Here is a 15,689-nt window from a genome sequence, read left to right on the forward strand (position 1 = left end):
ATTGCCAACCCTTTTCCACCCAAAGGCCCACATGTGTGATCTCTTTAAACTAGAGCTCAAAAAACTTTTTGGGAGCACCAAGAGAGGAACAGAAAATTTGTTTTCATTAGTATCTGATAGGATTTTTAAAAGAAAGCTAAAGCAATCTGTGGTGAAGTGGCAGTAGGGATAAAGACACTTCAGAGGAGCATTAGAGAAATTCTGTGGAATTCATCTTTTAGAGCTGAAGGACTTAGCAGACTGTAGAGTGTCATGTGTTTTGGAACTTGCTGTGGGAAGATTTGTGTAGAAGGAGGGGGCAAAAAAGATATCTTATATGCCCTTTGCAAGCACTGTAGGACAGGCTGAAGTCCATGGATAGAAAAAAAGCCAAACCAACTTTGATTACCTGTAACTTCTAAACTTTTCTATAAGTAAACGAAATCAATTTTGTTTAGAGGTGCATTTAGATGATAAAAAGTTCTGTAGACTAGGTAGCAGACTTGATGGTTGATGACTTCTGTGTGGATGCATGGCTGGAAAAGCAGGGACATGTGCACAATCCTGCTTTTAGCCTAAAGGATGAGTAGAGGCTGAAACATTCTTGAACTGTTCCTTAGATGGGATAAGGATGAGGTAAAGTTTGGAGCAATAGCTGTAACAGGATGCTAGACAGGATGCATTGACCATAAGTTGGAGAAGGCTCACAGCATCCAGCCACGTGGACAGAGCTTCTAAGACAATCATGTACACTGCAAAGATGTGTGAACACTGTGGTTTAACCAGTGATGTTCAGAGCTAGGTGCATGATATGCTTTGCACAGTATAGCTGAATACTCGAATAAATAATATTCAGTTAAATAGCTGAATAAACGAGCAAGATTTTTAAACTCATATTGAGTGCTGTCTTGACTCTGGCTGATCTCTGGCAACACTTTGTGTACTCAAAAAATTTTCTCAGCACACTGTTGCCTTATTGTTAAACATACCAACATTAATGTGCTGAGTTTATTGCAGATCTTAATTAGTAAGTTAAGCCTGGTGTCAGGGGTCACCTGTGCAAGTTTCTGCCTGTTATTTTCAGTCTTTTTTTCTGCTTTCATCACTCCCTTTTCTCTCATATTCACTGTCCATTAGCTAGAATTGGTTTAAATTGGGACTGTTTAGCCTGGAGAAGAAAAGGGTCTAGGAGACCTTAATGTGGTCTTTGAGCATTTAAAGGGGCTTATAAGAAAGATGAGGACAGATTTTTTTAATAGGACAAGGGGTGATGTTTTTAAACTAAAAGAAGTGAATTCAGTCTAGGTATAAGGAATTAATTTTTTACAATAAGGATGTTGAAACACTGGAACTGGTTGCCCAGATAAGTGGTAGATGGTAGAGGCCCCATCCAAGGAAGCAGAGTCAGACTGTACAAGGCTCTGAGCAACTTGGTCTAGTTGAAGATGTCCCTGCTCATTGCAGAGTGGAGTTGGACTAGATGACCTTTAAAAAGGTCCCTTCTGACTGAAATTGTTCTATGATTCTGAGCAGTGTGAGACCCAAGGGGGAGTGTGTATTGTTTCAGTAAGACAAACAGAACAGTCTTGGTGGGGAAATCTACCTGACTTAAAAAAAACCAGTGCAGTCCTAGTGAGTACCTGTAAATAGATGAACTGCATGAAAATATAATATTATTTCTCTGGTTTTGCTCATGTTTAATCAACAGCATGTAAAAAGAGACCTTAGCAAATTGTTCTCTTGCAAAGGTTAAAAAACAGAGGAGGTGTGTCCCAAGTCTTTATCTCCAGCCTTCCACTTTGTGCTTCTCACGACAGTGTGCTTGTCATGTACCTTGTCAGAGGCTTCTACAGCAGAGACCTTGCCACACTCCTGAGCCTGCTGGGCAAGATTGTCTCTCATAATGTACAGGGAATTGCTTTCAGAGAGCTGAACCTTCAGTTAATCAGAGTGTGTTTGAGCAAAGTACCAGTGTGATGGGGAAGAAAGGCTGCATCTGTTTCTCAGTTGTTACTTTCTGATCTGACCTATTTCTCCCCAAAGGCAAATCTTCTGTCTGCCAACCCAGCCTCTGTGCTTTTGCAGTGGTTACAGAAGGAACAGATGTGTGGCCCCTGAAGTCTCTGTGCTTGTACTATCTCATGCTGCTTGGTGCTTGAGAGCTGAGGAGCAGTTCAGGGTATAACAAAACAGGCTGGGATTGCTTCACCAAAGCTGGGCCCTCACACAGCCAGAGGGTCCCAGGCCATGCACTGACTGCTCGGGTTATCCTGCTGAAGCTGAGGTGCAAGGGAGGAATCACCACGGCTGCTTTTCATATTCCTTCCTTTACCATCCACTTGCATTCACTCATTCTGACAGAGCTCTCAAGGTCTTCCTTCATCCCTGGTCCTCTGCAATTGCTTTCCCCACAGTGATGTTGCAGGATTCCATTTGTTCATTTAAGCTGAGGTCTCGAAATGAAAAGCCTTTTTAGCAGATAGTAGCATATGTGATCCTGTGGATCTGCATGTTAATGCACTGTGAAAGCGTGGGAATGGCAGGCAGGGAGCATCCACTGACCTGGCTGGGGGCTGTTCCTGGTGCTGAGGAACACAAGATGTCCAAGTGTCCAGGGAAACTGGCTGCCCCTTTCTGTGGATTTATCATGGTGATTTCTAGCTACTGCTTGTATTAGGAAGGAACCAGTCAGAAGTGCTGGAGCTTTCAAAGTGGAAGCAACCTAGGGTAGAACTGGCTTTCTTAATGACACAAGTACAGGTACAGGGAGTTTGCTGCAAAAATAAATGCATCTGGGTGGAAGGACACAGTTGGTTTCCAGTAGTTGTGGTGCTGAAATGAAGTTTCAGAAAACATAGAACTGACTTAATATTGCATTAACAGAAGAGCTGTCACTTTCTGGTTGAAAATTGCTATAGGAAATGTTAACTAATGGCAATTTTTTCCCTAGACCCTTACAAGTGTGAAGTTAATGACATCTGCCAAAGTCCTGGCTCATGTCATCAGCAGCAAGGCTTACGTTGCTTTCTGTTCGGTTGAAAAATTGAACTTTTCACAGATAACTTCTGCAAATACTCAGAGGGCTCTGCAGGTAAAATCCTGGTTTTTTGCTCACCAGTATCTAGATGAGTTCATTAGAACAGCTGTACTGGAGCTAACATTTTGCATTCCTGGAATTTTTTTCTTTGCAAGTGCCCTTACAGTCCTATTAGAGAAGTGAGATGCCTCAGTCATTCTGGTGCTAATGTTTTTGGGTTAAATTGTACTGCTGTGGCTTCATTTCACAGTGCTGTAGTGTAGCCCAATTTAAAATCTGCAAGGCAAACCAAAACGGTGGCACTGTAGTTCCAGTAACTGTCAGCTGGATGAGCTTAGCTATGTCCTCACAACTGTTAGTAGAAATTAGTGGGAAGGGCAAGGGTATGTGGAACATTTAGTCCACTGTAATCTAAAGCTTTGGAATTTAGTAAGCTTTTTTTGGATTAGTAGATGCTTTATTCTGGAGAACCAATTTTCATCCAGAGGCTTACTCCACAGTGATGGACTGTGTCTATGTGGGTAATCATGTCATAAAGCCTGTTTCCTACAGCATTCCTGTAGATTCATTTGCCTTCCCAGATGGATTCTAACCAATTTGTACAGGTATTTGTCTTTAGGCAAGGCAAAACACCATTAAGCTTTTGCAAAGGGCAGTGCAAAACAGCTGTGGATGATAGCAAATTATCAGGTACATAACACTCCTTTAGGGTTTCAAATGATGATACTATATTTAATCCCATCAGAATCTGCTCCAAATCCCCAAAATGTTCCACAGAATTGCCACTCATAGTACTGAGACAATGTTAATAACAGGAATGATTCAGTAGCAATGGATGCAATTCCAGCTTTCATGGTTAAAATACGAATTATGGATAAATGAAAAGCCACCTTTCTGCTCTGGAATATGCCTGATGGCAGACAAAGTCACTCCTGGAAGAACAGTACTTTCTTTTTCTGGATTATTTTGGAAGCTGTCACCATGTACTTTGTGAGCTCCAGGTGTATTGTGTTTGTAGAGTATTTAGGCAATAGCATTAAAGCCTCTAACACTCACTGGTTACCTTCAACATTTTTAACCTTCAAAGTGCACAAGTCTAACAAGTCCAGAGAACTCTCTAAAGCAGTGCAGAAACATCAGCTGGAGGTGGTTATACTATTTTGGAGCTGATAATTCTTATTTTTATTAGTCTTCTTTTGCTTCCTCTTACTTGCTTTGAGATTTATTGCACAAAAACCTGTGCAATATATTACTGGGAAACAGTAATGCATTCTTTCAAAATATTGGAAGCTGTAGTCTTTCTTGCAATGCCTGTATTTTGTATGAAGTTAATAGAAAGGGGCTAAATATGTGCACATCCTTGGCAATATCAGTGTGTTATATATGCAGCATAAGCATTTTTGTGTGCTCTTACTTTCTGAAGTAAAAACTCTAAATGTAGACTCCAGGAGTAGGAAACAATTTCCTAATTTTATCTATCTTGCTACATTATTCTAACTAAGAAACTGTGCTTGTTTACTTGCCAAATCAGTGTAATTGCTGTGCAATTTCCAGCTTTGATGTAACGACAGAGTGTATTACATCTCTTCATAAAAGTCCATTTGTAAGTTTTTAGTATTCACAGTGTTTTCTATATTGAGTAGAATTGCCCCTCTTAATCCTCATCACTTTATTATCAAACAAAGCCTAAGAATCAGTTACTAAAGATTTATTTCCATCTTTTTCAGTATTTACACTTTTCTACTGAAATATATGGAAAGCCCTATAGCAAAAACCTACAGCAAAAAACTATTTACGATAGGTGTCAAAAATTATAATGCATATAACATTGCTGTGAAATAAAACCATTATTCCAAGGGTAAAGAGTAAGCAGCCTGTGCTAAGGCAAATGCACAGTCAACTATGCAGATAGAAATTTTAGTACCATTTACTACTGTGCTTGCTGCAGTAATTGGTAAGTTATTGAGAATAGCTCTACTGTCTACCAAAAGTAGATGCTATGAATACATCAAACGGGATATTTTCAAGCTGTTGTGGAATTTAATGTTGCAGGGCCAGACCTGCAGATCTGCTTGGACTGTAGCGTGATATAAGTTTTATCCATGAGGTTGGCAAATTTTGTACTGGCCAAACTTTTCTTAGAAGGATCACTTTTTTTGGCAGTAAAATTATTTTCCTTCTCCAGATGCCTCTCTGTACTGCAGGATGTTAATAACAACAGATAAGTACATACCCGGTCATCTGGAAAAGCCATCAGTGCTGTGGTGCAGAGCACATTCATTGCAAAATTTCAAAGAGTTTTACTTGAATTCTAACTACTGCTTTTCAGTGAGACAGACCTGCCCACTGCTGCTTCCTTCCTTGCTTTCATGTTGGGCCCATGCTGGGGTAGGAATGGCTCTTCTGTACACTGGTCTTTTAGGATGATGCATTGGCATTTGTGGATTAATCTCCTGTTACTGAGATCACTTGTGTGCCAGAAAAAAAAGAAACTCTCAGCTGTTTGTGGCACAGTGCAAAGGTTTCTCTCTTGCACCCGTGGTGGAGGGAATCATAACTTCTGTATCTGCACATCCCTTCAAATGGAAAAGGAAGAGAAGAGTGAAGGACAACTGAACTGTTTGAGCTTTTTATTTAGAACTGCTACATTTCAAAATGAGAAAATTGAAAAAGTGCACTAAAAAATAGGGCTTTAGGACACAAGACTGAGAGCCAAAGGACATGGGCTTTGTTCTCAGCTCTAGCATGTATCTCTGGGGCTGTGTCTAAATAGGTACCATCCTTGTTCAGTGCTTTATTTTCCCCAGGTGTAAAGCAAAGATAAGGATTTTCAAAGAATTAACTAATGTTTGTAAGGGGCTTGGATGGCAAGGAATGAAAAAGAATCATGAAAACACAGTGAAGCTGTGTAGTACTTTGGCTTTCACACTTCTACTACCAAAGAGGCTTTTGCTTTCCTTAACAAGCAAATGAAATATATAGTGGGCTTGTCTGTCATGGAGTTAATTTGGTCTCTCTAAACTGACTAATTAAACATGTTAAATGTAAAGAAATGTGGCCAGGACAGATTAGCAGGGCATGTGATTCTGTAAATATGGGAGGCCACTATACATAAATTTTCAATATGATTGTCCTCAAAGTCACTTAAAAGTGCCTGAGTACAAGTCAGATTGTCCCTGCTGCACTGCAGAGAAGGATGGGCCTGAAAACACAGGTGGAAAAGGCCTCACAGGTGGAGAGGCAGATACAGCTGCATTTTTGTCTAGAGAGAAGCTCCAAAATTAATTCTTTAAATTTAGGGCTGTTGTGCCTTTCCAGCTTGGGAAGCAGCAGGTGCTGGGAGAGTTGGAACTCAGAACTCTGATACCAGTGCAGATAGCTGGGAGATGGAACTCCGTGTTGGATGCAGGAGGTAACGGTGCCAGAGCTGAAGTGTGAGTCTCAGCAGGGACTTTTTTAGTTCTGTCCACAGCCAGGAGCAGGGAGTGGCAGCAGCGAGTGCCGATGGCGAGCACAGACCTGGCCACAGGGAAGGCAGCCCTGGCAGGGAAGGCTTTCCTGGTCACCAAATGATCCACGGCCAATCTCGTGGATCTGCTGCTGCCGAACCTGGACTCCCCACGCGTGCTCTTCGTTTGGGTGTGGGATGGCACTGATTCCTCTCCGTGGGGGCAGCTGCACCCCGGCTGTGTGAGAGCAGCAGCTGAGCCTGTTCCTGACAGCCCTTGCAGGCTCCTTGCCTGGCCGTGCTGACAGACGTGGAGGAGCAGGAACAGCAGATGGCAACCAAGAGCTTGGCTCTGGTGCACGCAGGGCGGTAATGGAAGCACAATAAAGAGATGTTATGCAGGATAATGAACAATTCCCAGGTATCGGATTTGAAAATATAGAATTTCTGTTTTAAGGAACAAAAAAAATTATAGTCATATGTTTGACAACCTGGTGGGATTTTTTGTGGTTATCTCACTTGATCTAGTAAAAGATCCTATTACTGCCTGCAAACTTTGCTATATATAGAACTTGTGAACTGTCATATAACCACTGGCATTTCCTCTGCCCTTCCTTCAACTTCGATATACTAAGAAAAATTTAAAGAATAGGAAGCTATTTAGGAAAACATTCAAATTACATATTCATCATTTTTCCAAGCTGAAAATAGAGCTCCTTAGTTTGCTAGATAATAACTCAGTCTCTCAGTATTACACATCAATATACATTTAATGGAGAGACATGAGTATCTAAAGACAGGAACTTCTATTTTATGGGGTTTTTTGGTAATTTGGAGCAAGAATCCAAACTTGAATTTAGATTTTTAAGTATGTGAAGCTTTTGAAGCTCCAGCAGTGTCCCAAATTAAAGGTGTTTTCTTTTGCCTTACCCATCATACCACAGCAAAATTTATTTCCAAGTCAAAGGAAGCAGTTCCTTCTGTCTCTTCACATTTGGCTTTTATAAGTTTCTTTAATGCCTCTGGTTCTATCATCTGCACTATGTGGAAAGCAGTAATTTGTGCTGACATCATCTAACTGCCCTGAAGAAAAAATATGTTGCATATCACCAAGAAAAGGGAGAAATTCATCCATAATTTAGGGCAATAATGGGGTTTAATTCACAAAGTCTCATAGCATCTCACACACTGACAGATTCTACTATCATTAGTGACGTCTTGGGATTCTGTTGTGTGGATTTAATCAGTTACGACTGAAAGAAAATCATTACCAGGGCCTCTGTTTTATAACCACTTCAGGGCCTTATTATGCTTTGTGGCAGTTGTGCTTATGAGAACTCAGCAGACGTTTATTTTTCCAAGCAAAGAAACCCACACAAGTTACTGATATTTCACGGGGTTGGTGGCAGTGAGGTGCTGATGCTGAATAAAGAGCAGGGTCCTCCTCCCCAGCAGCAAACTCCTGTGACAGCCTAGATTGATGGATGGACATTTGTTGGTTATTTGTAGTTCTTAACCTTCCAGGGCTGCCTTCAGCACACCAGCGTGCCAAGCAGGCAGCTGCAGTGCCCTAGGTGGGCACACCTCCTCTATTTCCAGCCCGTGCTGTCCCTGAGGCACACAGAGCTCACAGGGCAGCTCTGCCCAGCAGCATCTGTGACCTCGTCTTTACCTTCCATGTGCACCTCATGGTGGCTTTCCTCAGTGGATGGAAACCATGTTATGTGACATACAAGGAGATATATTGCCTCGAGTTTAAGAAACCATGTTTCTGTTTGAAGAGATGATGTATCTGAGTAGTAAAACATTTGATTCAGCAGGTAATAGATCTGACTCACTGGGTCATTTATTTGTTTCATAAGTAGTCATATAAAGTGATTAACAAAGCATCTGGCTTACTACATGTTCTGATTTTCTTTTTTTTTATCCTGTGTAATTAACTTCTGTATGTCTGTGTGATTCCTCTCTAGCAGTCCATAAAATCTCTGTCAAATTGGGTTTGTGACATGTCTATCCCAGTGTGTGGTCAAAAACAATAGTGGCCCTGTTGTCACATAAAACTCAGCAGCAGTCGCTCTGAATGTGGCCATGAGCTAAATATAAACATGAGCTACATTTGCTTGTCAGTAAAGGTGGGGTATTTTTAGAATTCAACTGGAACCTTACAATTTCTTACACGTTATTGAGAGGCTTCAGAGACGACTGTGGCTTCCATAGCCAAAAACCTATTTTGAGTTCTACCCAGTGCAATCTGTGTTCCATCTGCTCCTTATTTTTTGCAGTCTGAAGCATGCCAGCATGCAGGGAGACAAAAGCCATCCTGTTTTGACTAGGCTAGAACTGTGTCTGTTATATTCTTGTTACAGTCCCATTAGAGGCAGTAGGAGTAATTGCTTCAGTGTAACTGCCACAAAACCAGACAAATCAGGTCAGATCAACACTGAACTAATTTTGTGAGGATTTTTCTTGCTGAAAATGTTTTAATAAATATTTTATATTGCCATCATTCCAGTCAAAATGCTCTGATTTTGAATAAGATGTAAATATTGCAGACACTGAACTGGAGATCCCCTGAGGTGAAATGCTTCTAGTCTCTGATTTTCACTGATTTCCTTTCCCAGAGTTTTAAAAATACTCACATTCCTCTTTTTAAAATTCTTTTCATTTAAATGGCCTCTTTCCACTGGGAGCAGGAAGATGCTTGGTTTGAAGGATGTGCACTCATTTGAAATTCTGAGCTAAGCTGGGTATTTCTGCCTGCCCCTACCTTGTGTCTGACAGATGTGTCCTGACTTCTTATGATTTACATTACTCTTTTCTGCCTAAATACCATTTTGTTGAGGTTTCAGTTAGTTCTAAGAGCAATTAACTTTCATAATAGCTGTTATAATAGAGTGAAGAGTTTCTTTTCACCTGAAGACAGCTGCTGAATGTGAGCACCTGAAAGAAAGGTGCATCCTTTGTCACTGGAGCTGTGAGGTTTGTCCAAAGGAGGACACTCCTCCCAGTGACCTGAGTGCCTTTACCCCTGTGCTTTGAGAGGACACTGCTGGCATTGAAACACAGAGGTAAAGCAGTCTTAGAATGTGACATTAAAGGAGCTGGAAATCAAGGTGTTGGAAAACAGCTTCTTCAGAGCTCAGTTACACTGGATAAGAAAAGGGGCACAAGCTGCTCAGAGAGCTTCTAATGCTTGATTTCTTTATAAAGTCTAAATGTGTTGGGACAAAGACTTTTGAATTGCTGTTTGTTAAAGATTTATCATCATCCCCTAGTATATGGGAATGGCTAATAAAGAGGCCACAGGCCTTTCATAGTGTCTTAAGCAACATCAAGGGAAGCTAACCTTGATAAAGTGTATCACCCCAAGATTCAAAACCTTCTCTTTCAAATGAATCCCTTGGGTTTTGCCTAATTATCACAAGAAAAAGCTCTTTTTTAACCTGTAAAATTTATGATCCACCTATAATCAAACTGTCTTGTGTTTCTCAGAGCCTAGTGGTTCTTTCTGGCTTTGGGCTACCAACACTGGGATCAGGGAGGCTGCAGAAAATTAGTGATTGGCACAGGAGAACAGAAATGTGTGGATTATGAAGATACAAATATCTGTGCTGGGAATGAAATTGGATTTTCAAGCAAACAGAATTTTCCCATTGCTCTCAAAGCAGATCTGTAGGGTTTTTTTAGATGGAGCTGAGAGAGAGAGAGGAAGGAGCTGTTCATTAGTGCACAAGGATTTCAAGAGGTGGCTTTGGGAAACTCATGTTGAATGGAACAGCTCTCTGCTTACAGAGGAATCAGGAATTGTTCCAGACTTTCTGTGACCAGCTGGGTCTCTTGGTAAGAGTTTCAGAGAAGGGTCATCATGAGGGAGCACAGAATATTTGCATGTCGTGTATTAGCTTTCCCCCCCCTCCTTGCACTCCTCTCTGACTGAAGTCAGCTGTTGTGTGGTGAGGAGGAGGAAATAACACATCCCCCAGCTTTCCCAAGTTCTGCCTCTGCCAGCTTGTGTCCAAAGGACTCTCCTGCCTGATGTCTTATCTCCTACTACCCATCGCATGTCTGCGTGGGTTCCCTTCCCAGGGACACCTCCAAAGCTGCAGCAGTAGGATTCATTTCTATTTCTCTAGACTGAGCACACACACCATTAGTGTGAAGTGCTGCTTGCCTTAAACCATGTTGTTTATATTCCAGTTATACTCCCCAAAGCACAGCTGTACTGGAAATGTCAGTGCAACCCATTTGTCCTGGCCCTTGTATGGTGTTTGAGCAGAGGGTAGCATGGATGTGAGCTTGTAGGAAACTGCAGATCCCACAGGTCTTTTTCTTTCTCGTGCTTTGCCAAGTAGTTATTGAGGTTTATGTTGGCTTCAGTGCTTTCAAAAAAATTATCTTCAGGGTGATTTGTGTACACTTGGAAAATACTTCAATTAAAGCAGATTAGTATTTTATTAATATTATTTGTACAGGCTGTTTTCAGGCAGCTGCAATAGGAAGAGAGAATTTCATGGAAGGTGGTACAGAGGATAAATGACTCCCAGCTGGAAAGGCTGGGCCTGATACTTCATTTTGTATTGCAGTCTTCACAAAAGATAGCTTTGAACTAACTAGGAACCACTCTCCAAAACTAGAGATATTCTGGAGTGAGTCTGTGTGAGTGTGTGGTAAGTGCTGGAAAGGATGCAGTGCTTTTAAACCCACTTGAAGGGCTGCTGGACCACCTGCTCGTGCTACGCTGCCATCAGGAGCACTTTGGGAGATGAGGATCTAAACCAGAAGCACAAAGGATTTGGAGCTTGTGCTCAGAGCCCTGCAATGCCACAAGCCAGGCAGGTGTCTGAGGAGATGGGTTCCACAACAGTGCAGGCAGGCAGCTTGTCAGGACACGAGGAACACTTACGCAGGTGGGAGCTGGAAGCACTGAATACCAGAATGCCTGGGAGGATGTCTGTGTGTACCCATGGGAAAATCCTTTATCTACTGTCTGTCAACTCTTCAAAGTATCTGAAGACTTACACACTGCTTTGCCTGAGGTCATGCACAGAGTTAAGGCTCTTGGCCCCCGTGATAGGTGGTGGGTTTTTATTTAGAGTAAGGTAAGTATTTTATTTGGGGTTAGCACCCAACTACATACAATGTTATGTTGTGCCATAATTGAAGCAGCTTCTACGGCCTAAAGACACCAAGAAACCCCAGAAACTCTGATACCCATCCTTATTCTCTTTAGATGCTTGGGTCATTGAAGAATTGTTTGCAGTCATGAGTAGGTCAGACCCAGGAATTTCAGAACTGGCTGAAAATGGAGTCTGGTTTGCAAGGCTGTTTCTAGTACAGGTCCCCTGATCAATCAAGATGAGAGCACTGGCATTTCTCTCTGCTGCTGGTTGCCTGTCTGCAGAGGGATTGGAGTGGTTCAAACGTTGGCCTTCTGGTGGGCACAGCTTCAGTCAGCTGTGATGTTCCAAAGTGACTGGGGCCAACTGGGCAGGAATGTGACACGAATAAGTACTCTTGTTTTACCAGGAAACCAGCGAATATGCTTCGAATATAAAGCATAAGGTCACTACCTGCAGAAGTTAAGGAGAAGTTAAGTTATGGGCTTTTCCTTGTTTTATTTGCTTTTCCTCATAGCGTTTTTTTTCATATTAGGATGGTAATTACATTAAATCTTATTTTCCCAATCGCTCTGCTTTTGCTCCTTTAAACCTCTCACAATTTGTTAATCCCAATGTTCTTGTGAATTAACTCCACAAGACTCCTTTTACTGTTGAGTTTCCAGTGATATTTTTTCCTTCTCTAACTTGATTCTTTGCACCCTCTTTCTCCTTCCTTGCCTTTACCCACCTCCTCCTCTTTTGCTTAACACATCAGCTGATTCTTCCAATTCTGTCACAGCACTGGGGGACCTGCAAGTTGGCAAATACGTGAAACCACTTCACTGATGGTTCTTGCTATGTTTGCCAGTGCCCAGCTAGAGACCTAAATGCTGGTAAGCCAGATACAGTCTAATTTCATTTAACTTCATATTACTGTGAGATCCAAACCACCACTGCTTTCTGTGCATCAGCTGGTTCCTTTCTGTTACTACTCTGAGAGCAGCACTCGAGCTGCTTTTGTACACAAGGGTAGACAAGAGGCGTAGTGGAGCTAAGGGTGATCATCTGTCATGTTCTGCTGGCACAGAATTACAGGGAAATGTTCTGTGGGAGCTCTTCCCTTTTATTGCTCACCTGTAGATTTACAAGTGCTCTTGTAAAAGAGGAAGGAGGCTGGGTTCAGAAAGCAGCAGCTGCAGCAACTGGTAGCTTTCCACATGACAAAGGCTGAATTTTACCTTTGCTTTGCTATCAGTGATTTCTTCCCCCTCTGAGATCAGTTATGCTATTTCTGCAGACCCAGATCCTAACCTGTGTACAATCAGCATCGCCTTAATCAGGTGGGATCAAAAATGTGTGCTCTAAGTCTGGCAATAAGATATTAGAATATTAGAACTCCTGGTTCAGTATTTATTGCAAGCAATGTTAGTTTAAATAATTTAAAAAGGAGAAGAAATCTTTTTTTTTATTTTTACTTCTCTCACCGTTTAGAGAATCCTTTGGGTCCATCACTAGGTTCCTGCAGGAGGAATTTTCTGGTGAGTGCAGCATAGCAATAGCTGATTACTTTTGTCAGGCAAACAATAAATAGCCCGTCTCCTGAGCTGCTGAGCCCAGGCCAGCTGTGTATTCTTCTAGAGAGATTGCTGTTCCTGTGTAGCTCCCAGTGTGTGCATTTATTTGGGGATTTTTTTTCAATCTTGCAGCAATTAAAAAATCAAAGTAATCTACCATTTTAAATTATGATTAAATGGCTAGGTTTTATTCCTGATAATTTACTTCAAGTCATCTAATTAGCAGGAAGATGGTAGTAACCAAAATGTGAGACAGTTCTTGGTTATCTTTTTGATATCCAGGAGTTTTGTCCTAGAAGCATAAAAATTCTTCATAACTGAATGCAACAGAGGACAGAGTTGGTTCAGATGGTTTCTTGGTCTTTCTTTAAGAGCATTTGGAATAAGCCTGAGCCTTGCTGAAATCACTGGAGCAGGCAACCAGCAGTCAGGGAGAAGAGCTATGGGAAGAAATCTTGCTTTTGCCCAAGATGTAGGTTCTGGTGTGCTGTTTCCTATGGCTCCTCACATGACTTTTCTTTCTGCATGGAGAGTTCAGCAGGTGGATTTGCTCCGTGGCAGAAACAGAGCAGGCTCTGCACACAGAGCTCTGTCCCTGGTTTGTCTAGGTTGGATCCATTCCTTATTCTTCTCCACAATTTCTGTGTGCTTAAACAAGGCCCTTAGCTTCTCTCTGCTTCCTTACTGGGATGTTGAGAGGATAAGTGACTTACAAAGCTGGAGGCTTTTAAATCCTACGTTAACAGGGATCAGATACATGCATTATATAATGTCTTAATGTGAATTTTACCCATTCAGCTTGATTCATGTGCCAGTCAAGCTTCACTTCACCCAGGATATTCAGTTGCTTTAGAATTGTTTCTAAGAATTGCTCAGGTGGTGTCTGCTTTAGGCTGGGTTTATGCAAACAACTCTTTCTTAAGAGCAAGAAGAGCTATTTGCAGCAGCTTGAATGTCAAACCAGTGGGGTAAAAATGAAGATGTTTTGTATTTGAGGAGAATAGTGTCTCCAACTCCCAGTCCCACTGGGTTTATTGACAGAAGGTTTTGCCATCCTTTTTTGAATCTGTTCTGTCAGGATGTGATTGTTTTTTAACAGAAAAATTCACAAATACAGGCAGAGGAGTGGAAAAAAAAGTCTGAATTCTGGACAGTATACCTTTCGGTTATATTTTTGGATGCCTGCTTTGGTAAAGGCCAATTATTTTGCTCTATGAGATTGATCTAAACTGACAGAAATGAGAGATAATTAATCTAGTAAGGCGAAAATACCCAGTAAGTTACAGTATACAGAGCATGAAAAGTGCATCTATGCATAGAAGCTCCTGAGCCTGAATGTTCGTGCAGTCAGCCTCTTAGCAGGTCAAGTAGCACCTTACTCTGGGCCATGATAATCAACTGGCCTCTACAGAAATTGGAAGTGACATTCACTGCATGTCCCCTTCAGACATTTATGAGTTCATTACCAGCCTAATAAAGCAGTAGAACTCACACTGATCATGACCTCTGAGTAATACCTAGATGCAAACATCTTGGCAAATAATTATTGATTTCAGACTTAGGAAAAGAGGACATTTTAGATTCCACTTCTTTCTTTTATCTTGAAAGGCTTATGTAGGTGGGTACAGCAGGGACTGCTCCTGCTGAGACCTCCTCAGTCTGAGCAGGAGCATTCAGTGCCTGCAGTCTCAGGCTGTCTCCTTTGGAGGTAGAGCTTCATAGGAAGTCTGGACAAGACCATAATTTTGTTTACCTAAGTCTCTGGAATGATGTTTTGAAGCCTCCCTTGTTGGGTTTGTCATCACAGTGTCTTTATTTTAGGGTCTGAGAGAGGTGTATAACAAAAGAAATACTTTGGCTCTTTACCAGCCACTGAGGTTATTCTTGGAGAGTATAGAGAAATACATGATCCTGTAGTGTACAGAGGAGAGTGAGGTGGCTGGGGAAGTCACCTTGGCTTTACTAAGGCAGTTCTTGGCAAGGGCTAGGTAAGCATGGATTATAGCTGAAAATGAGTCCAGCCAAGCTTCTAGGTTTGGTTTTTCTTCAGTACTTTCCATGTTCTGACAGGACGAAGTCAGGGAAGCCTTTCTGGGCTTGTACATGCTCCAAGCACCCCTCCTTGTCAGACTCTTCTCTGTTTCTCCTGCCAACTGGCACAGCCTTTTAAAGTCATCACCGTGCTACACTTGGAGCAGAATTATCTGTGTTATAGTCTCCCTGAGGTCAGTGAAAAAATGAGATTCAATTTCTGGAAATGGATTTTCTGTTCCATCTGCCTGTATTTGTTTTTGCCTCTTACCTTTGTCCATGACCTCACTCAAAACCAGAGTGGTTAAGTTGGGACACTGGATTTATGCAGCAGATGCCATGGAAGGCACTTAATGCTGGATAGATTGTTTTCTCTAACCAGTGTGTACACTAAGTACTAGGCTAAATCCTTTTGGATTAGATAAGTGAGAGGAAAAGAGACTATTTCTAGAGGGAATTTTCCTTCTATGCCCCTGATTTTTGTGTATTTACAATTTTGCTCTGTAATGGAATCAGTGTAT

Source organism: Prinia subflava, chromosome 15 (assembly GCF_021018805.1).
Source record: "Prinia subflava isolate CZ2003 ecotype Zambia chromosome 15, Cam_Psub_1.2, whole genome shotgun sequence".
NCBI lineage: Eukaryota > Metazoa > Chordata > Aves > Passeriformes > Cisticolidae > Prinia > Prinia subflava.